Source organism: Canis lupus, chromosome 1, assembly GCF_048164855.1.
Source record: "Canis lupus baileyi chromosome 1, mCanLup2.hap1, whole genome shotgun sequence".
In the NCBI taxonomy this organism is placed as follows: domain Eukaryota; kingdom Metazoa; phylum Chordata; class Mammalia; order Carnivora; family Canidae; genus Canis; species Canis lupus.
The window spans coordinates 116,112,163-116,133,967 of record NC_132838.1 but is presented as its reverse complement, the minus strand read 5'-3'; the positions used below and the strand labels follow the sequence as shown (position 1 = coordinate 116,133,967).

The 21,805-nt window shown below is 38.2% G+C and overlaps 1 pseudogene; it reads right to left on the bottom strand.

Moving 5' to 3' along the window:
• Positions 1–14,895: 14,895 nt before the first annotated feature.
• Positions 14,896–15,510, bottom strand: LOC140601759 (small COPII coat GTPase SAR1A pseudogene; annotated as a pseudogene).
• Between the last annotated feature and the right edge of the window lie 6,295 nt (positions 15,511–21,805).

The following is a 21,805-nucleotide window of genomic DNA, read 5'->3' as shown; positions in this document are numbered from 1 at the left end:
AAAAATTTTAAATAGAAAACTGTCTATATAACTTAATAACAAAAGTAGGTAATACAAATCATTAAGAGAAAATACAAACAGTGATCTAAAAGAAAATAGGTGAGTATGAAAAAGATATATCACAGCAGAAAAGCTGCAAAGGAATTGTTATTCCTCGGAATAAAATTTTTTATCTCCTTTCCCAATAAGGTATATGTAATTTAGAGATGTAGCTTTCACTCATCAGATTGACACAATAAGTGTGGTATCTAATATCTTAGCCACAGACTGGGAAAACGGGGATCTTCACGTATTGCTGTTGGACAGCTAAATTGCCATAACCTAAAGGAGGGCAGTAGCAAATACCTATCAAAACTTAAAGTGCAGGTACCCATTTCTCCAAAATTTATAAAACAGATGTCCTGAGACATATCCACAGAAACGAGAACATAATTTATGGCATTAGTGTAGTAGCAAAAGGAGGAGGAAGGGTCAATTATAGTAATATATTGGTTAAATAATCATACATCTATTCAATGGACAATACATAGCAAATTAAAAGAAAAGGGATGTATATTAATATGAAGTTACAAATATTTTAGGTGTGTATAACAAGTTAATATTTTTGTTAAAGTCTATCATATTTATCTGTTCATATGAATTTAGACACACACATATAAACTGCACACATATTGTGGTGGGAGGGTGGTGGACGCACTGTTTGTTTGGAGAATATTGGCTATCTGGGAGATAAGGGTGCAAAGTGTTCAGTTTTCTCCTTCCATCATTTATCTTTTATTTACCATATGCAAAAATTAGTCATCCATGGACAAAAAATTTTTTTTTAATTTTTATTTATTTATGATAGTCACACAGAGAGAGAGAGAGAGAGAGGCAGAGACATAGGCAGAGGGAGAAGCAGGCTCCATGCACCGGGAGCCCGACGTGGGATTCAATCCCGGGTCTCCAGGACCGGGTCTCCAGGATCGCGCCCTGGGCCAAAGGCGGGCGCCAAACCGCTGCGCCACCCAGGGATCCCCATGGACAAAAATTTTAAATCATCTTGGGTCGTAATCCGTTTCTACTTCCTAGCTGTCACTAAACTTTTTTGTTCTTTTTTAAGATTTTTATTTATTTATTTATGAGAGAGAGAGAGAGAGAGAGAGAGAGAGAGAGAGAGAGGGAGAGGCAGAGACACAGGAAGAGGGAGAAGCAGGCTCCATGCCGGGAGCCTGACGTGGGACTCGATCCCAGGACTCCAAGGTCTGGGCCAAAGGCAGGCGCTAAACTGCTGAGCCACCCAGGGATCCCCCACTAAACTTTTTTGACTCTGGTTTCCAAAGTCTGTTGAACAGAGTAATGATTGTCCAGATGGGATGGAGACAGCCAAGGGAATTGGTAGCTTTCTGTCACTCAGGCAGTGGTCATTAAGTAACATTAACTTCGGAATAGCAGCAGTACCCCGGAGAACACCGACCCAACCTACAGCGCGGCTTCCTCGAGGCGGGCGGGCAGTCAGCCCCAGGCTCAGGCGGTGAGATCCAACGTGGTGATGTCACACGTGCAGCGAGCTCAAAGGATTCTGGAGATTGTAGTTCAGGCCTCGTGAACGCCTCCACGCCGCGCAGGCGCAGATGCAATTTGGTAATGTGGCGTCGGTTTTGTCTTCGGACTTGGTACCTTTACCTGTGGAGTCCGTGGATCTCCAATCCCTTCTTCTCACCGGGGCGCCGGACTTCTTGGGGCTGGAAGGCTCACAGACCCGAATGGGCATAAGCATACCCTTACGACTGCAGCCCCCATATCCATCCGGTAAGCTTGTGCATTTGTTGCCGCGGAGTTAGCAAGTTGGGCGCAGTTATCAGCGAGCGAGCTGCGCCTTTAACATCTGGAGGTTGATTTACAGGCGGGGGCGACCCGGACTGACAAGCTGTGTTTCGGGAGCCACCGCCTTCTTGAGGACAGACGCACTCCCGGGTCTTTGATATGGGACCTGAACTGGGGAGCGTCTCCGGCTCAGGGTCTTTACTGAGGCGGAATTTTCCGCTGTAGGTCTAGGCTCCGGGAATCCTGCTCCCCAGGTGTAGCGGAGGAGGAATGCTCAGAACTAAGGTGGTGCGGCGTTCCGGCATTTGCGTCCGCATCTCCAGACGCCGCCAGCTGCCCAGAGGCCATTCTGCTGCAGCTGGAGCCAAGGACTAGGGCGGAATCTGTCCATTCTTCCTCCCATCCCCGTCGGTGTATCTGTGTGAATGGGAGAGAGTGGACAGTAGGGAAGTAGGCTAGAGGACTGCCCTTTGGACCTGGTTGTTCTGGAACTGAGGCCAGCGTTACCCTGCTAGCCCTGCAGTGTCAGGATTCTGCTCTTTTCCAGAAGGGGGCCCTGAGGAAGACTGGGCGTCGTGCAAGGCCAAAAGCCATGACCCATGAGGTGATGCTTCCTTTCTGCTTCCTGAAACACAATGATCATTTGCTTTCTTTATCCTTAACTTTCCTGGGTAGGAGCATCTCTTTCAGGACCTCCTGACCGTTTCCTTCCATCCCATCTACTCAGCTGTGTTGCCTACCTGCCCTCTCTGAATAGCCACAAGTGTTCACGACTTTTTTCTATAAATCGTTATCTTTTTTCCACCTGGGGTCAGGAATGTTGATTGAGCAGAAGTGCACAGGGAGGAAAGTGAGGATATTCTTTGCTAAACTTGTTTTACCTGGACTATGATGTGATGAGGTCAAATTGAGCACTGGAGTAGGAGCTCCCATCTGGAAAATCATGATCATCTCCATAGACAGTCTAGTCAGACAAAATGGGAGTTGGTGTTGTTCAGTCTTCATTTGCCCTCAATCTCTTTGTGAATCTTCATCAGTTTCCAACAGATTTCGGCAACTGGGGAACCAGGAACATTCATTACAGTTTAGTGATGCCTGGTTACAGGTTGAATTATACCAGAGCCTCAGTTGTTTAAGAACCTTTATTGTTAGATCCCAGACAGACAGACCTTTATATATATATATATATTTTTTTTTTTTTAGATTTTATTTTATTTATTCATAGAGACAGAGAGAGAGAGGCAGAGACACAGGCAGAGGGAGAAGCAGGCACCACACAGAGCCGGACGTGGGACTCGATCCTGGGTCTCCAGGATCACGCCCCGGGCTGCAGGCGGCGCTAAACTGCTGCGCCACCGGGGCTGCCCCAGACAGACCTTTAAGGTCTGATTAATGCTAAACACCAAAATGAGAAGAAAGATTAAGTCAGCTGTCTTTAGTATTTATACTGGTATTTCCAATTATTCACATTTTACTATTTGTGGAGGAATCAAGTGTAGTCATTACTCCTTGGTTTCCTTGTGTGTTGGAGTGGGAAATTAGCTTTTCCCCACATTTTCCCCACTAGGGTTATTTTTTAAATTAAATTTTATTTATTTATTCATGAGAGATACAGAGACATAGGCAGAGGGAGAAGTAGACTCCCTGCGGGGATCCTGATGCGAGATTCAATCCCAGGACCCCAGGATCACGACCTGAGCCAAAGGCAGAGACTCAACCACTGAGCCACCCAGGCTGCCCCCAAGATTATAAGATTTTGAGCTATTAAAACGTTTATGGACTAAGGAACCTATGAAAAAGTCTATAACAATTTTTTTTTTTAAAGTAGAACCAACTATGGGTGAGGGACATTAAGGAGGGCATGTGATGTGATGAACGCTGGATGTTCTATGCAAGTGGTAAATTATTTTTTTTAATTTTTATTTATTTATTTATTATTTATGATAGTTAGAGAGAGAGAGAGAGAGAGAGGCAGAGACACAGGCAGAGGGAGAAGCAGGCTCCATGCACCGGGAGCCCGACGTGAGATTCGATCCCGGGTATCCAGGATCGCGCCCTGGGCCAAAGGCAGGCGCCAAACTGCTGCGCCACCCAGGGATCCCCGCAAGTGGTAAATTATTGAACACTACATCTGAAACTGATGATGTACTATATGTTGGCTAATTGAATTTAATTTTTTAAAAAGTGAATCAACTACAAGAGGAGTTAAATAGAGCGGTCAGAAGAAACGGCTTAAGATGGGGAAGTGGAAAGCCCATGTCTTAGTTCATTTCAGCTACTATAGCAGAATATGAGGGATTTGGTGACTTCTAAACACAAATTTATATCTCAGAATTCTAGAGGCTAGAAAGTTCAGGAACAAGGTGTACTTCCTCATAGTTGATTATCTCGCTGTATCCTCAGAGGACAGAAAGGGGGATCTCTCTGGGGTCTTTTTCATAAGGGTACTAATACTATTAATGAGAGTTCCGCCTGTATGACCTAATCACCTCCCAAAGCCCCCACCCCAATACTGTCACCTGAGGGGTTAGTATTTCAATATATGGGGCACGTGGGTGGCTCAGTCATTTGAGCATCTGCCTTTGGCTCAGGTCATGATCTTGGGGTCCTGAGATTTAGCCCTGCATTGGGCTCCCTGCTCAGTGGAGAGTCTGCCCCTCCCCCTGCTTGTGCTCTCTCTCTCTCTCTTTCTCTCTCTCTGTCTCTCAAATAAATAAAATCTTTTTAAAAAACAGAATTTCAATATATGAATTTGCGGGGAAGGATATAAACATTCAGTACATTGCAGCCCTCACAGAGATATAATAGCGGGAACATTTGGAGTGACTGCAGTCAGCTCTGTAGAGAGTACTGAGGATAAGGGCAAGTGCCTGAAATCCCAAGGCACTAACATACAGTAGAAAGTATGATCTATGCAGTTATCTGGGAAGAGGGAATTTCAGGCAAAAGGCATAATAGCTGCATAGTCTATGAGGTAGGAACAGAATTATTATGATTGAAGAACAGCAAGGTGGCCAATGTGGCTCAGACAGAGTGAAGGAAGAAGGGAAGAAACATCTGAAATGTACTCAGAGCAATGGACTTGGGAGTGGGTCAGATTATGTAATGACTTTTAAATTAAGATGATGATTTTATTCCGACTAAAATAGAACATATATAATAAGATTTTAATTACTGACTTATACTTTTAAAAAATTATCTTGGGGCACCTGAGTGGCTCAGGTCATGATCCCAGGGTCCTTGGGTTGAGACTCAAATCAGGCTCTCTGCTCCGCAGGGATTGGAGGTGCAAGGTGGGAGCAAAGAGACCAAAGAGGAGGTTTTTCCAGTGTCTAGATGAGTGATGACTAACACTGTATGTGATGAAAAGTGATTAGATAAAGCCGTAAACTTGACTAATACTTTGGTTGGTGTTTGTGTATGAGAGAAAGAGAAGAGTTGAGAATGATTCCCAAATTTTCTGGCTTGACCAGTTGAAATATTGAGTTAACATTTTTGGGGATATGGATTACTAAGTAAAGATAGGGTTTAAATTCAAGAGTTCAGTTTTGGATGTGTTGTGAGGTGATTGTTAGCCATCCAAATGTAAAAGTCAGTGGGGTTGTTCAGATTTAGGTTTCTGGTTTTTCAAATGGAGTGAGGACTAGAAAGAAAATAGGAAATTCATGAGGCACCCCATTTATCCTACTCCTAACAATTCATTCCAAAGAAAAGCAGGCAAAATTTCAAGAGATAAATGCAATTTAATTTTGTTTATTTATGTCTGTTGATTTTTCTTATTAATTTTTAGAATACTTCCACAATTTATTCTTTCCCTGTAGATAATAATATTGTCAGGGGCACCTGGGTGACTAAGTTAAGCATCTGACTCTTGATCTGCCTAGATCATGATCTCAGGGTCATGAGATTGAGCCGTCTGCCAGGCTCTCTGCTCAGCATGGAGTCTGCCTGAGGATTCTCTCTCTCTCTCTGTTACACTCTCTCCCTCTCTTAAAAAAATATACTATATTTATATAGTATAGTATATAATATTTATATATATATATATATATATATATATATATATATATATATAGTCAGTTTTTTCATGCTTTCCAATGGTTAACCTTTCTTTCTTTTTCTTTTCTTTCTTTTTTTTCGGTGTGGGGGGTGCTGTCAAGTCTTACTTCAGTGCTTGTAATTTCCAGTAAATGTTGAAAAAAGGTGGGGACAGTAGGTACATCCATCTTTTTTTACTGATTTTTTTAGAGTACAATTTTAACATTTCATATCATATGTGTTTTTGTCTTAGGTATCTGTAAATTGTTCTAATTAAAGTAAGAACAATCTATTTTATTCATAGCTTGTTGAGAGTTATATGATTAGGTGTTCAGTTTTGTCAAATTATTTTCCCTGTGTTCAGAAATCTTTTTTTTCTATTTAATTTGTTGATAGTGAATTTTCTAATGCAATCTTGTGTTCTTAGAATAAAATTAACACGGTCATGGTGGTTTATTTTATATGACATTGCAGGATAGAGTTTGCTAATGGTTTTTTAAGATTTTACATGTCTATTTGATAGATTGGCCTATAATTTTCTTTCCTCATACAGTTTTTGGTTCTTTTTGTTCAAAGGCTTTATTAGTCTCATTAAATGAGTATAGGAGGGTTTCTTCATATGGATATACTGTACACACACATATATATGTATATACTTGTAGAAAATAATTTCAGTGAAAAGGTACAAGAATCAGAGAACCCCTATATATCCTTTATCTAGATTCAGCAGTTTTACAATTTTTAATATTTTGCCACATTTGTCATTCTTTCTCTCCCTCTCCCCCATCCCTGTCTCTATCTCCACACCTACATATACTCATACATACCATTTTTTTTTTCCTGAACCATCTAACAATAGGTTGCAAACATCATGGCCTTTTAGTCCTTAATACTTCTTTGTGTACTTCCAAGGAACAAGAATATTCTCTTACATTATTACAACATCACTAGTAAAATTTAAGAAATGTAACATTGGTAAAATATTTTTATTTGACCATCATATTCCAGTTGTATCAACTGTCCCAAAAAGGTCTTTAGGGTATTTTCTCCCCATTTAGTACAGGATTCAGTCTGTTTTGACTTTGCATTTTATTGGCCTGTCTCTTTAGTTTTCTCTTAAGTTCCAAATGTCTATTAGATTTTTCATTGTTTATAATTACATTATCATTTTTTGAAGAAAAAAGTCCACTTTCTTTTTTTTTTAATAGAATACTCTTCATTTAGCTTTTGTGTGTGTGTGTGTGTGTGTGTGTGTGTGTGTGTTATCTTGTGGTTAAGTTCAAGTTATTCTTCTCCTGCCAGGATACCAAATATGTGATATTTTGTCCTTCTCAGGACATTATATCTAAAAGCATGTGATTTGCTTCTGGCCCTCATTGAAGATGTTAATTTTGATTACCTGGCCCAAATATTTTCCACTTTCTTTGTTGTATAGTTTTAATTTTTTTCTGCAACTAATCAGTCATCTGTGGGGAGGCACCATGTTGATATTGTATTCCTCATCAAATGCATCCCACCCCCAATAGATTTAACATCATTAATGATTCCTTCTCACACCAGTCTTAGCTATGAGGGTTGCACAATAGTCATTTCTCAGGTCACGTGGGTGACTCAGTGGTTGAGCATCTGTCCTGGGATCCTGGGATTGAGCCCCACATTGAGCTCCTGGCGGGGACCCTGTTTCTTCCTCTGCCTATGTCTCTGCCTCTCTCTTTGTGTCTCTCATTAATAAATAAATAAAATCTTTAAAAAAAATAGTCGTTTCTCAGTTCTAGCACTTCCTCTGTATTTCTCAGTCTGTATTCTACTTTTTGGAAGTGTCTTCACTATTTGTCTATCTAATTTATTTTGGTTTCTATTTCTCATTGATATAGCCTCATGGATTTGTATTCTTTGCCAAGGTTATAATTAATTAATTATTTTAGTGCTTAAACCATCTAAGGTTTGGCAAGTCAGAGCCCCTGAAAGCTAGCTCTAGGTCTTTCTGACATGCAGACATAATTTTTAAGTACTCGCTTACTTTTTGGTATAAAAAGATGCTCAAAGATCTTTTTCCTTTTTAAAAACCTTTTCAAATATTTTTGGGAAATGTATTGTGTTTATTTTTCAGGGTTGTGAAAGAGAATCTTTTCTATGCTTCTTTCCTAGCTTCCATTGACTTGCTGGCAATCTTTGTCTTTTCCTGCATCATGCTGACCTTTGCCTTCATCTTTAGATGTTCTCTGTGTGTATGTTTCCAAATTCCCTTTTCAAGAACACTAGTCATATTATATTAGGGGCTCATCCTACTCCAGTATGATCTCATCTTAATTTAACTAATTTCCACATAAGGCCACATTCTGAAGTAGGGGGTGCTGCTGGTGGTAGTGGTAAGGACATCAATAGATGAATTTGTAGTGAACGCTATTCATCCATAACATTTTCATACATATAAAAATTTCAAAACCAAATTGCATAGTCTGAGTAATAATACAGTGAAGATCTATCTTACTACTATGTATTTTAAGAAATAGAACATTGCAAGTGCCTTCAAGGCCCCTTATGTGCCCAATTACACTGTTGTTTCTTCACTATAGGGTTTGAAATAAGATTAGCTATAGTATACATCTTGGTATCTAGTCATGCAAGTTCTCACATCCTTGCTTTTTGTTAGAACTATGAGTTATGATCCACTGGTGATAAACAGGTAGACTTATAAGTTTTAAAATGATCACCAATATGGGGTACCTGAGTGGCTCAGTCAGTTAAACATCTTTCTTTGACTCAGGTCATGATCTCAGGGTCCTGAGATTAAGCCCCATGTGAGGCTCCCTGCTCAGCAGGGAGTCAGCTTCTCCCTCTGCCCCTTCCCCTGCTCTCTCTGAAACAAATAAATAAAATCTAAATAAATAAATAAATAAATAAATAAATAAATAAATAAATAAATAAAATGATCATCAATAGTTCTACTCTGCCGAAATTGATTATAAAACTAAAATCATATTTAATTTGCTTTTGGTAGTTTGAGGTTTCTTTTAATTTTGTTTTATTATTATATAGAATATTTCCAAGATTATAATGGCAAATCCATAAAATAGGGTATATTCAGGGAAGTCTAGCTTTTTTTAATAAAGATTTCATTTATTCATGAGAGACACATAGAGAGAGGTAGAGACATAGGCAGAAGGACAAGCAGGCTCCCTGCAGGGATCTTGATGCAGGACTCAATCCCAGGATACCAGGATCATGACCTGAGCTGAAGGCAAATGCTCAACCACTGAGCCATCCAGATGCTCTGAGAAATCTAGCTTCTATCCCAGTTTGTTCAATATTTTTCTCCATTTCACTCTCCCTCTCCCCAATGGGTTTGCTCTCCCATTTTTTTCCTAAATAAAAGCAATTGGGTATATCTTCTAAACTTACCTTTCTTATTTTCATAGCAGCATACTATATACAATTTAGTCCACCTTCCTTTTTTCACTTAACAATATATCCAGGAGATAATTTCAGGAAGGTATAAAGATTTTCATAATTCCTTTTTATAGTTGGAAAATATATTCCACTTAGTAGATGAACCATAGTTTTTTCAACCAGTTACCTGTAGATAGTTGGGTTGGTTCCAGACATTGCTATTATAAAATTGTGCGTCACTGAAGGGCATTGTGAGTAAATCTTTAAAAAAGTATGTCAGTATACCTTTAGAGTTGAGTCATGTCACTCAGATTGCTAGTTTATAAAAGGATAAGTAAATATGCAATTTGGTTGGGTATTACTGTATGCTCCTCTACAGTGGGTGCGCCATTTTGTCATCCAGCTAATAATGAATGAGAGAGGCTTTTTCTCCTTAGCTTCCTAAAAGAATATGTTGCCAAACCATTAGATTTTTGCCATTCTGACAGTTGAAAAATGTTACCTCTTTGTAGTTTTAATTTGTTTCAAAATTTGGAAACTGTTCACTTAAAGTTTCCTAATCACCTTATTATCCAGTATGACTTCCCATCAATTCATGTGCTTTGTGCATCTATCAAATTCCCCCAGTATATTTGATCACTGTATAAATCATTTACATCTCATATATATTAGTTTCAACTTAATTCCCCTATTTATACTATAAAAGTTTCATTTCTAACAGGGGAAAAAAAGTGAATATTTCTATTATGCTTTTTTTCAGACCATGAATCTCATTGTAAAACCAAAGAATTATTTCCAAAGAAGGAAGTTTATGAAATAGAATCACCCCAGTGGTTTATACTGGGAAGTCTTACAAAACATGGACTTAAGAGTACCTGTTATAGAAATGACTGGGAATGTAAAAGAAAGATTGACAAAAAACAAGGATCTCATGAGAAAAGTTTTAATCAAATTATTTTCAACTGTGAAAATACATACACTTTAGGTCAGCACACATCACATACTCCATATCAAAAAGGTTTTCTTGAAGAGAAAGCCTGCAAATGCAAGAACTAAGAGAAAGCTTTTGTGTGTGACTTGCAACTAACTCTACATCAGAGAATTGATACTGTCAAGAAGTTCAGGAACCATAAGAAATGTGGGAAGGCTATTAGTGGAGGATGAAAACATACTCAGCATCAGATCATGTTTACTGGTGCAAACTGTGAACATAGGAATATGATAGGTCTTAGACTGTGCACATCAGAGCATTCATACTGAAGAAAAAAATCTATGAGGGTAAAAAACATGGAAAAGCTTTTGGTACTGCTTTTTTGGTACTGGTTCAATATTTCTATCATCAGGGAATTTACCCATGTGAGAAACTTTGTCTAGTTAAGGTAGGATGGTTTTTTATCATTCTTCAGACCTCACTTATCATCAGAAACTTCATGCCAGTGAGAAACCTTATCAGTGTATGCTATGTAGAAAAGCCTTTAGTAGTAAATCAGCCATTACTCAGCATCAAAGAATTCACACTGGTGAGAAACCATATATATGTAATGAGTGTGTAAAAGCCTTTCATAGCAGTTCAATATCTATAGAATATCAGAGAATTCACACTGGTGAGAAACCTTATATATGTAAAGAATGTGACAAAGCCTTTCACTATTCCTCAGATCCTAAAAGGCATCAGAGAATCCATATTGGTGAAAAGCCTTATGAAGGTAAAAAATGTAGCAAGGCCTTTAATAATGCATCCTATTTTTTTTTTATAATCATAGAATTCATACTGGTGAGAAACCCTATGGATGTAAAATTTGTGCTAAGGCATTTTTAAGTAGCTCACCCCTTAACCTACATCAGAAAGTTCATACTGGTGAAAAACCCTATGTATGTAGAGTGTGGAAAGGCCTTTTGTAGTAGTTCAAAACTTATATTTATTTATGATAGTCACATAGAGAGAGAGAGAGGCAGAGACATAGGCAGAGGGAGAAGCTGGCTCCATGCACCGGGAGCCCGACATGGGATTCGATCCCGGGTCTCCAGGATCGTGCCCTGGGCCAAAGGCAGGCGCTAAACCGCTGTGCCACCCAGGGATCCCCTGGGGGATGTTTGTTTGTTTATTTATTTATTTATTTATTTATTTATTTATTTATTTTATTTTTATTTTTATTTTTTTTTGGGGGGGGATGTTTTTTAAAGATATTTTATTTATTTATTTATTCATGAGAGACACAGAGAGAGAGGCAGAGACATGGCAGAGAGAGAAGCAGGCTCCATGCTGGGAGCCTGGTGTAGGATTTGATCCGGAGACTTCGGGATCACGCCCTGGGGCTAAAGGCAGCTGCTCAACCACTGAGCCACCCAGGCATCCCAACACTGGGGAATTCATATGGGTGAGAAACCCTATGAGTGTAAAGAAAGTGGGAAAATCTTTAGTAGCTCTGCCATTACTGACAGCAGAGGATTCATACTGGTGAGAAACCCTTTGAATGTAAGGAATGTAGAAAGGCCTTTCATTGTTCCTCAGACCTTTCTCAACATCGGAGAATTCATAATGGTGAGAAACTTTATGGATATGAATACAAAGAATGCGGGACGGTTTTTGTGGGTAGTTAAAATCTTAACATCAGAAAGGTCATGCTGGTAAGAAGCTCTGAAAATTATCTGTGGGAATGGCATTATGGATTTCACCTAATTTGAGATAGAACCTCATTAGATCCTGTAATTAATATGAAGAGCCTTTTACTTGCTTTTCACTATCAAAGTTGCCTAAAGGATATATAGTAGATATCAGAATACCATCAACAGTTCACTCCTTACTTAGGAATTTATAACTGTGAATGAAGAAAATCAAAACTAGGGCACCTGGGTGGCTCAGTGGTTGAGCCTCTGCCTTTGGCTCAGATTGTGATCCTGAGGTCCTGAGATCGAGTCCTGCATTGGGCTCCCCACGGGGAGCCTGCTTTTCCCTCTGCCTATGTCTCTGCCTCTTTCTCTATGTCTCTCATGAATAAATAAATAAAATCTTAAAAAAAAAGAAAAGCTTCCATGCTTGTCAACCTTAAATATCAGAGAATTTAAGGAGTAGTCCTAGAATTTCATTTTACTTTTTGTAATTTACCTCTAGATATTTTTGTCTTATGTATATTTACTGGTCATTAAAATTGTTAATTCTGATGGCTTTTTTTTCTCCAAGATTTTGAACCTATCACTACTTATTCTTTCCAGTTGCTTTTCCTACCGCTTTGGTAATATATTTTAATTTATATAAGCATTTTTTTATATAAGCTTTTTTTATTTTATAAGGTTAAGTTTCAGGATAACAATTTAAATATCATTCATATGTATATGTTTATATATATATACATATATATATTTATATATCTGTAATTATACCTGTACCTTCTTTGTTATTTTTACTTTGTTTATATCTTTTTGTTTGTTTGTTTTAACTTTTTATTAAAATGCTTAGATACAGATTGATTTTCTTTTGTAAATGACTGTTTTAACTTTTCCTGAAATAGGACATATATGCACTCTGATAAAACAGAATGAAGTCTCAATTTTGGGGAATTCCTGTACAAAGCTCTGATCCTCACTGTTAAGAGCCAAGCTCCTCACAGTAGCTTCTTTTGCTATCTTATTATAGGAACAGTGTTTTCTGTGGAGCAAGAAATAGATGAATGCCAACTGACTTTTCAATCCCCTCTTTCTCCAGTGGTCAATATAAACCACTTTCACAAAGAGCTGAGTTGTGTAGAATCCACAGTTTTCTAGCTTGCTGCAAAGTGATTAGGGACAAATAGGAAAAAAAGGAAAACAAGAAAACTAGCACTGCAATCATACTTCTCATGTCTCTGGATAAAGAAGTATGGGTTACCTTTAGCCAAAGGAATTAAAAGTATGCAAGGTAACTACCTAGTTCATTCACCATTAGCTAGATTTGTTCATTTAAGGCTTTCACCTCTTTCCAAACCCACAATTTTGTTTTATTCCAGCTATGCCTGCTAATAAAGAAAAGGCAAGCTCTCTCCAGATTTATCCTTTACTGAGCCTCTGCATTTGGTACCTGGCAGTGAGGAAGTATGCTTTTCTAATAGGTCAGTGCTGAAGACTAACAATGAGAAATCCATTAAAGAACAATACTCTCACCTCTGGAATATGTTATCCACACTTTCCTTACCCTCACATTAGACACAAGAATACACTGAATTTAGTTCAGTCTTTTGCAAATAAACATCATCATCACAATTTTGTTTTGAGGAAACTACTTTTAATCTCTCATTAAAGAAAAATGAAGATATCTACTCATCTTAAGAAAGATCTAATATTGGTCAAGATCATGAAAATCCAATTTTACATGTGGCACCAAGAAAAAGGAATGCTATAAAAATTATCTTCATCACACTACTGGGCATGCTGAGGCTTTTTATACTGAGCTCTTACAAGTGATGCTGGCTCAAAAGGAATAGCACTACACAAAGCTCTTAGAGTTTCCCCAGCTTACTTCTGGAATGGAGAAAGGCAATTTCATACCAAAACAAAACAAAACAAAACAAAAACAAAAAAAACACAAGGTAACCAATAAAAAGAGCTCATGAACAATCCCACAAAGAGACCAAATCCTGCAAGTGAGAATTTTAAAGCCCACTAAGTAGTGCTCACTTCAGCAGCACATATAATAAAGCCCACTAAATAAATCTTTCCTGGATCCAAACAAATGCTACAAATACCAGATTTTTAGGTTCTCAACTCACAGAATTAAAAGCCTGTTGGCTGTTAATTGTCCTGTGGGACTCACCTATTCAAAAAATTTTCCCCTAGAATCTGTGCAAAAGTAACAGACACACACCTGCAGTGTAGGACAACATGGGAGGTGTTCTCTTTCATGAGGCAAGAGTTATTTTTTTATGAAACTGAAAATGAAAAAGGTGCTATGGAGAGAAACAAAGTTTCCCAACAGTATAAAAGCAAAGAATGGCTGAAATTTGTAACTTTAGAAACAAAAATAATAAAATAACCCCTCTCTAAAGAAGTCCTCCACAGTGAACAATCTGCTCTACATACCACAATGAGGAATAATCCTGGCTTCCATGGTGGAAACCTGCTACAAGTGCCAGGCCAGGCCCTACCCTTCCTGACTCCTCAGTGCACAAGGTGAGGCCACCTACTGCCCTGCAGCCAGACACAGGGAGCTTCTCTCACTGACCTGCTAACGCAACATTGGAGTTCTGGCCTCCAATGTGTTTCTGTGCAGAATTTTATGAAGTATCTAAATGCCATTCACTAGATCCAAAAAAAAAAAAGAATAGAAAACTCTGGACCAAGGAAATTTTTAACTCAAAAAGTTAGGAGGGACACCAATAACATTAACAACACTTTTCTTAAAAAGTAGAATCACTTTCTTTTGAAATCAACCACAGTGGTGAGATGTGTTTTTCTTTTCAGGTGCCCAATGATGGCACACACCTTTACTCAGTAAATCCTACTGGCACGTGGGGCAGCATCACCTCCCAACAGTGTGGAGAAGAGCACGTGTCACCACTGGGCAATGAGAGAGCTGACAGAGATTCTTGGCTTCTCAACGCCTGACATGGTTGAGCTTTCCTTGTTCTATTAGAAAAGTTCATGAGGAAGCTATGAATAGGATCAGTCCAGAGAAGGAAAACTTTTATTTTCACTGTCCAAACATCAGTCAATATACTGGGAAAGCCCTGGAAGCCCTCACTCTAGCCTTGCCTCTTGAGCACACTGCATACGAACACTTCCATGGGGCACGCATTCAGCTCCTTCAGGGTCATGTTTACCTTTTCTGTGGTCTGTCCATAAAGCCCAAATATCTCCCAGAGTTTTTCTTCACTGATTGCGTCTATCTTGTTACCCAAGATCAGGATTGGCACATTGGATATTGTCTCATCAGTCATTAGAGCATTTAGCTCAACTTTGGATACCACGAGGTGAGGATGATCTACACAGTCCACCAGAAAGACAATCCCATTAATTGCTGGGAGGTAATTTTTCCAAACCCGGCGCGCTTGCCCGGCCCACCAAGCTCAAAAGTTGTAAAAGTCATTCCAGCAATTGTCAGCTCTTCTGATGTCAGATGTAATGTCGGAACATTTTGGCCCAGTCGGTCATCTTTGGACATGTGTAGAAGAGTGGTTTTGCCTGCATTGTCCAAACCTAAAAATACAAGTTTTCCAGATTTCTTGTAGAGTCCTAGGAACTGGAGCACACCGCTGAAGCCATTGTATATCCACTCAAAGATGAAAGGCATTATTAATGGTTACTATGGCCAAGGGGGTGCTTCCCCGGCGGTGGTGGGTGGCTTCAACTGCTTTTTTTATATCAACACAAATAGAGCTATATTCCTTTTTGAAGAGAGTTCCTCTTAATATTAACATTTTGTTGTATTTTTTTTTTAATTTCAGAAAGCACAAAAGAAACCCACTCTCAAAATTGTCAAACTAAATCCTTTCAGAAAATTTTAAAAGAAACTCCATGTTATAAATTATCTTTTCTATGGTAGAGTATATCATGAATAGTTTTCCAAGTCATTAACTATTATATCATTATCCTTTTTTTTTTATATCATTATCCTAATTTAATAGAGTTAATATTGGGACACCTGGGTGGCTCAGTGGTTGAGCCTCTGCCTTTGGCTTACGGCATGATCCCAGAGTCCCAGGATGGAATCCCACATCAAGCTCCCTGCATGGAGCCTGCTTCTCCCTCTGCCTATGTCTCTGCTTCTCTCTCTCTGTGTCTCTCATGAATAAATAAAATCTTAAAAAAAATAGAGTTAGTATTCATCTGTATGGCTCTACTATTATTTTATTAATATATTGATAAAATGTTTTTCTTCTAAATTTTGCCTTTAAAAACAATGCTCCTTTCAACATCCTGTTTGCATTTTGTAAGCTTGTTTCCTTTTCTTTTTATTTCTGAAATAATCTATGGATGTCTTATACTTACAAAATTTTAAACATTACAGATAAACTAAACTCCCCTTTGACTACTTCTCTTTCCCTAGTTTCTCTAAATTTACCACTGTTGGCAGTTTCATTCAAGAGCCTTTTAAAATGCAATTACACCCACACACATTATACATATAATGTATATATGTATATACATGTATAATGAATTACATACATTATATGTATATACATGTATAATATGAATGTATATATTCAGTGGAAACATATTTCTTTCAATCTTAAGTATTTCACTTCAAATATAGCAAATTGGAGGTGACTAATATAACTCATTGGTGTATAATGAGGAAGAAATGAGTTATGAATGCATGATATAACTAGTGAATTGTTTAGTAAACATTAGTATTTTCATCTATTTTATTTATGGATTGGTATTTAAACATGATGCATTTACCCAATAACAGACATCCCATATTGGAAAAAAACTTAAAGCCAAAATAGATGTTAAGATATAGTAAGCTCATCCTACAGAACTCAATCTTTATGCTGATCGTACATTCCTACCAGAGACAAAGTGTATATAAATGTGTATGGGGTAGTTGAGATCACAACTGTTACAGCATAATGAGAAGAGGTTTATTACAAAAAGTATAATATAGAACATATCTGACTGACAAGAGAACACATTGGGTAGCAAAAATATCTGAATACTGATTCAATTCTCATCTAAGTTACCCTTTTATTAAGTGTGAAATCAACACAGATTACAATTTCTCTAGGAATAAATAACAGTGGGCATTATGTGTGGAAAGTGGTGCCTGACCAAACTACGTGGGGGAAAATTCAGAGCTCTACATTCATGCAGGCATTAGAACACTGGAAACTTTTAAGGTAATTATATAGTTTCAAGAAAGTAAGAAAAACCACAGGGATATCTAAAGACAGGGAATGCATTTGTAAAAATAACTGAAATAAAGGTTCTCCTACTATTCATAAGTAGAGTGTTCCTATGAAATCTTTTGTAAGCTGAAATGCTGTAAATCATAGAGTATCCCCTGCTTCCCAGACATTCTCCTTATGCCACTTTGCTTTTAGAAAAGACCTACGTTAGTATGGTAACAGCTTTTTTGTAAAGCTTTTTTTTTTTTTTAATTTTTATTTCTGTTACCAAAAACAGGTGCTAAGGTAGGCCTTTTGTTTTCGTTTTAAGATTTTATTTGATAGAGAAAGCGCGCACACAAGCAGGAGGTGTGGCAGGCAGAGGGAGAGGGAGAAGCAGACTCCCCACTGAGGGAGCCCAACATGGGGCTCAATCCCAGGACCCTGGGATCATGACCTGAGCTGAAAGCAGACACATAACTGACTGAGCCACCCAGGTGCCCAACGTGGGTCTTTTGTAAAAGTGAGATGGTGTAATGCAAACTTTTGGTAAGTGGGGGATACTTGTAATGAATAGTTTATTTTTTTTTTTTTATTTTTTTTTTTATTTTTATTTTTTTTTATTTTTTTTTGTAATGAATAGTTTAAATGGATGAACACAAATGGTGTGGTTTTTTTTTTTTAAAGATTTATTTATTTATTATTTGCAAGAGAGTGTGTGCAGAGAGGTGGGGTAGGGGGAAAGGGGAGAGGGGGAGAGAGTCCCAAATAGACTCCAACACAGGGCTCCATCCACAAATTGAGATTACCACCTGCGCTGAAAACAAGAGATTTGGCAAAAAAAGGGATAAGCATTATGACTGAGAAATTGATGTTACTACAAATCAGAGATTTTGTAATATGTACTCTTTTTGCTAATAATTTCACAAAAGTAAAATGCATAATGTTCTTCAAAAACAAATCTCCAGAACTCAGGCAAGAGAAATATAAACATTCAATAGGCAAATAAAAGCTAACTAAATAACTTACACATAGCTAAAGAAACCACCTGATCTTTAAGTTTTTATTTAAATTCCAGTTAGCACAGTGTAATACTAGTTTCATGTGTACAATTTAGTGATTTGACACAACACCCAGTGCTCATCACAAGTGCCCTCTTTAATCCCCATCTCCTATTTAACCCCACCTCCTCTGGTAATCATCATTATTCTCTATAATTGAATCTGTTTCTTAGTTTTCCTCTCTCTTTTCCCCCATGCTTGTTTGTTTTGTTTTGTAAACTTTGCATATGAGTGAAATCTTATGGTACTTGTCTTTCTTTGACATTTCACTTAGCATCATACTCTCTAGCTCCATCCTCATCATTGCAAATGGCAAGATTTCATTCTCTTTTGTGGCTGAGTCATATATGTATATATAATCCATTAATCAATCAATGGACACTTGGGCTTTTCCCATAATTTGGCTATTTAGATAATTCTGCTATAAACATAGGGGTGCATATATACCTTCAATTTATATTCTTTGGGTAAATACCTACTAGTGCAATTGCTTAATCATAGGGTAGTTGTATTTTTAGCTTTTTTTAAAAAAGATTTTGCTTATTTGAGAGATAGGTAGACAGCATGAGTGTAGGAGAGGGGCAAAAGGAGAGGGGAAAGTAGACTCCCTACTGAGCAGGCAGCCTGACAAGGGGCTTGATCCCAGGACCCTGGGATCGTGATCTGAGCTGAAGGCAGATGCTCAACTGACTGAGCCATCCAGGTGCTGGTCTTTTCAATTTTAACTATTTAACTAGGTATGTAGTAGATTAAATTTTAGTTTTAATTTGCATTTCTCTGAGAAGTACTGACTTTTAGCATCCTTTCCTATGCTATTTAAATATAGGGATCCCTGGGTGGCTCAGCAGTTTAGCGCCTGCCTTTGGCCCAGGGCACGATCCTGGAGACCCAGGATCGAGTCCCACGTCGGGCTTCCGGTGCATGGAGCCTGCTTCTCCCTCTGCCTATGTCTCTGCCTCTCTCTCTCTCTCTCTGTGTGACTATCATAAATAAAAAAAATAATAAAATAAAACATATTAAATATACTCTTTGGTGAAGTGTCTGTGCAAATTTGTTGCCCACTTTTATAGTGTTGCTTGTCACCTTTTTCTTATTGATTTGAAGGAGGGTTGTTTTTATATTTATAAGTCTATAATGTATTACAAATACTTTTTTCAAATCTGTGGTTTATCTTTTCACTCTCTACATTGTGCCTTTTGATGAATGATATTTCTTAATTTTAGTGAAGTCCTACCTTCTTTTTCTTCTATGGTTTTATAAACCATAAAAGGACATACTTATTATGACCTGTTTAATAAATCTTTTCTTTTCCCAACAACATGAAGATGTTTTTCTACATATATATTCTTTTAAAGTTATATAATCTTAATTTTTACAGCTAAGTGAAAATTTCACATCAGGCATTTTGTCAAAGAAAATCTTTTTTTTTTTTTTTTTAAGATTTTGTTTATTCATGAGAGACACACAGAGAGAGAGAGAGAGCGAGAGAGAGAGAGAGAGAGAGGCAGAGACAGAGGGACAAGCAGGCTCCATGCAGGGAGCCCGATGTGAGACTCGATCCTGGATATCCAGGATCACACCCTGGGCTGAAGGCGGCCCTAAACTGCTGAGCCACCTGGGCTGCCCCTTTGTCAAAGAAAATCTTGCATTAATTTTGTGTACTATGTAAGATAAGGATAAATATTCTTCTTTATTTCCCCTTTGTGGATGTCTAATGGTTTCAGCACCATTTACTGAAAAGATGATACTTTTTCCAATGAATTGACACGGAATTTTTCTATAAAATGACTATCTTTTGTTTTTTTCTATTGCATTCTCTTTGTCTATGTTTTATTCTTGTACAAATACCATACTGTTCTGATTACCATAGCTGCATTAGGTAGAATTCTAAGAAGGCCCCCATGATTTACATTCCCTGCTATTACTCCTGTGATAATGTTATAATACCTGGTGAAAGAGATTTTGTGCATGTATTTAAAGTGACGAATCAGAGACCTTAAGATAGTTTATTTGGGCCCTTTAATCTAACATAAGCCCTTTAAAAACAATGTTTTCTCTGACTACCAGCAAAAAAAAAAAAAAAAAAAAAAAAAGTCTGAGAGATGTGTTGTAGCTGGCCTGAAAGAAAGCAAACATACATATTGTGAATTGCCTGTGGGGGTCATTTGGAAAATATCTGAGAGTGGTCTCCAGCTGACAACCAGTAAGAAGGAAATAGGGACTTCAGTCTTGCACACAAGGAACTGAAATCTGCCAACAAGAATGAGCTTGGAAGTAGATTTTTCTCCAGATCCACCAAATGAGAACTCAGGCCAGCTAACATCTTGATTTAGCCAAAGGGGCCAGGTGACTGCAATGGGATATCCACGATTGCTGAGGAGTCAGTCCTAGGAGGAGTAGTCCTAGCTACAGCTAAGCAGTTCAATATTTTGATAATTTTTGTTTTGTTTTGTTTCAGCTCTATTCTGTGGGGTGGGAGTTGGGCAGAAAGCCCTATACTTCACCAGAACCTGGATGATGATGAGAAACTACCACAAAATAGTCTCCCAAGGTCTCACATAAAGAGGCAAGATGGTCTTGTAGCAGCTCCCTTTTTTTTTTTTTTTTTGCAGCTCCTTAATAGTCTTCAATTCTCTCATATTTTGGAAGAATCTTAAGACATTCTGCCAAGACTCAAATAAGCTATATTTCAAGCCTTTGCCTTCATGGGTGCATGCAAGATGGCCATGTTGCCATAGTGTGCTATTCCCTACAACTCCACCCTCTGACCTTTTAGCATCCAGCTAAGAATTCTCAGGATTGCAGACTACCTCATGGACTACTCTAATTAGTTTTTACAGATAGGGGCTTTGACCAAATATGTTCCATTGTCTTAAGCAGCATAGTGATCACAAGTACAACTTCCAATCTGGAGCCAAGTCAACTAAATATGTCCCAGGTGCTATCAGGATCAACCTTGAGCCATATTACTTTCTAAGGTGAAAATGGATTGCTCTGCTTTTCCTTATTCATTGATCCACTGTAGCAAGAAATGTTAGAAATTGCCCATGTATTGTTTGTACTGGCTAGCAGGGAGTCCAGGGTAATACAATGGTCATTACCACTCATCTTAGAGAGTTTAGAGCCATCAGTAGTCTGAAAGACAAGAGTCTGAGAATAGGTTAAAGAAAATAGGTTAAAGAAAATCGTATTAGTCATGAATTATAGTGTCCAGAATGTAGCCTTGTTCTGTCATCTTAAGCAGGAGCGCTTACGTTCTGAAGTCAGTAGTTGTTGGAAGGTTTATCACTTGTTGGTCAACAGTTAAGTTGAGATGATGATGGCAGTTTGGGATAAATTGGCCAGATGCCAGGCAGGGATAAGATCTGAGAGAGATCATGGGTCCCTACCTCTACCCAGACTTCAAAGGGTCTAAAGTGCTCTCTACCTAATAACAGTTGCTCCTTTTCTTCTGCAACCTTATGATTGCCCCCCACCACCACCAGTCTCTGCAGCAATCACTTTACTATCTTTCCAACCCCCACGTCTCACTGACATCATATGATATAACTGGTCCCTGGGTCCCTCTGAAGTTTCTTTCTATAACCTGGACCATCATAAAACCACTTCCACTCCCTGATACGTATGCCATGCCAACATTACCTTAGGAGTCATCCCCTCATATTCATGATCATTGTCATCAATATCCAAAATTGCCAAATCCAGCAAGGA